The sequence below is a fragment of the Cyprinodon variegatus genome, unplaced genomic scaffold (assembly GCF_000732505.1).
Source record: "Cyprinodon variegatus isolate N-32 unplaced genomic scaffold, C_variegatus-1.0 Scaffold874, whole genome shotgun sequence".
In the NCBI taxonomy this organism is placed as follows: domain Eukaryota; kingdom Metazoa; phylum Chordata; class Actinopteri; order Cyprinodontiformes; family Cyprinodontidae; genus Cyprinodon; species Cyprinodon variegatus.
In genome coordinates, this window is record NW_015151327.1 from 337362 (window position 1) to 339572 (window position 2211).

Sequence of the window (2211 nt, forward strand, 5' to 3'; positions counted from 1 at the left end):
TGGGTTATAAAGGGTTCTGGTTTCTAAAGGGCTCTCATTTATAAAGGTCTCTGGTTTATAAAAAACTGTGGTTTATAAAGGTCCCTGGTAAATAAAGGGCTCTGGTTTATAAAGGGCTCTGGTTCATAAAGGACTCTGGTTTATAACAGACTCTGGTTTTTAAAGTTCTCTGATTTATAAAGGTCTCTGGCTTATAAAGGGTTCTGGTTTATAAAGGGATTGGGGTTAAAAAGGGTTCTGGTTTATAACGGGTTCTAGTTTAGAAAGGTCCCTGGTTCATAAAGGGTTCTGGTTTCTAAAGGGCTCTGGTGTATAAAGTGCTCTGGTTTTTAAAGGGCTGTTGTAAATAAAGGGCTCAGGTTTATAACAGGTTCTAGCATGTTAAAGGCTCTGGTTTATAAAGGGCTCTGGTTTATAAAGAGCTCTGGTTTAAAAAGGCTCTGGTTTATAAGGGGTTCTGGTTTAGAAAGGGCCCTGGTTTTTAAAGGGCTATGGTTTATAAAGGGTCCTGGTATATAAAGGGCTCAGGTTTATAAAGGACTTTGGATTAAAAGGGCTCTGGTTTATAAGGGGTTCTGGTTTAGAAAGGGCCCTGGTTTTTAAAGGGCTATGGTTTATAAAGGGCCCTGGTATATAAAGGGCTCAGGTTTATAAAGGTTCTGGTTTTGAAAGGGCCCGTTTTTATAAAGGGCTCTGGTTAATAAAGGGCTCTGGTTTATAAAGAGCTCTGGTTTAGAAAGTGCTTTGGTTTATTATATGCTCTGGTTTATAAAGGGATCTGGTTTATAACAGGCTCTGGTTTTTAAAGTGCTCTGGTTTATAAAGGTCCCTGGCTTATAAAGGGCTGTGGTTTGTAAAGGGCTCTGGTTGATAACGGGCTGTGGTTTAAAAAGGGCTCTGGCTTATATAGGAAACTGGTCTACAAAGGGCTGTGGTTTATAAAGGGCTCTGGTTGATAACGGGCGCTGGTTTAAAAAAAGGCTCTGGTTTAGACAGGGCCCTGGTTTATATAGGGCTCTGGTTTATAAAGGGCTTTGGTTTAAAAAGGGCTCTGGTTTATAATGGGTTCTGGTTTAGAAAGGGCCCTGGTTTATAAAGGGCTCTGATTTCTATTGGGTTCTGGTGTATAAAGAGCTCTGTTTTTTAAAGGGCTCTGGTTTCTAAAGTGCTCTGATATATAAAAGGCTCAGATCTATAACAGACTCTAGTATGTTAAAGGCTCTGGTTTATAAAAGGCTCTGGTGTATAAGGGGCTCTGGCGTATAAAGAGCTCTGGTTTTTAAAGGGCTCTGGTTTCTAAAGTGCTCTGATATATAAAAGGCTCAGGTCTATAACAGACTCTAGTATGTTAAAGGCTCTGGTTTATAAAGGTTCTTGTTTAGAAAGGTCCCTGATCTATAAAGGGATGTGGTTTATAATGAGCTCTGGTTTACAAAGTGCTTTGGTTTATTAAGGGCTCTGGTTTATAAAGGGCTCTGGTTTATAAAGTGCTCTGGTTTATAAAGGTCCCTCTCTTATAAAGGGCTGTGGTTTAAAAAGGGCTCTGGTTGATAACGGGCTCTGGTTTATAAAGAGCACTGGTTTATAAAGTGCGTTGGTTTATTAAGGGCTCTGGTTTATAAAGGGTTCTGGTTAATAAAGGGTTCTGGTTAATAAAGGGTTCTGGTTGAAAATGGGCTCTGGTTTTAAAAGGGCTCTGGTTTAGAAAGGGCCCTAGTTTATAAAGGGCTCTGGTTTATAAAGGGCTTTGGTTTAAAAAGGGCTCTAGTTTATAACGGGTTCTAGTTTAGAAAGGGCCCTCGTTTATAAAGTTCTCTGGTTTCTCATGGGTTCTGGTGTATAAAGAGCTCTGGTTTTTAAAGGGCTCTGGTTTCTAAAGGGCTCGGCTATATAAAAGGCCCAGGTCTATAACAGACTCTAGTATGTTAAAGACTCTGGTTTATAAAGGGCTCTGGTGTATAAGGGGCTCTGGCGTATAAAGAGCTCTGGTTTTTAAAGGGCTCTGGTTTCTAAAGTGCTCTGATATATAAAAGGCTCAGGTCTATAACAGACTCTAGTATCTTAAAGGCTCTGGTTTATAAAGGTTCTTGTTTAGAAAGGTCCCTGGTCTATAAAGGGATGTGGTTTATAAAGAGCTCTGGTTTACAAAGTGCTTTGGTTTATTAAGGGCTCTGGTTTATAAAGTGCTCTGGTTTATACAGGTCCCTCTCT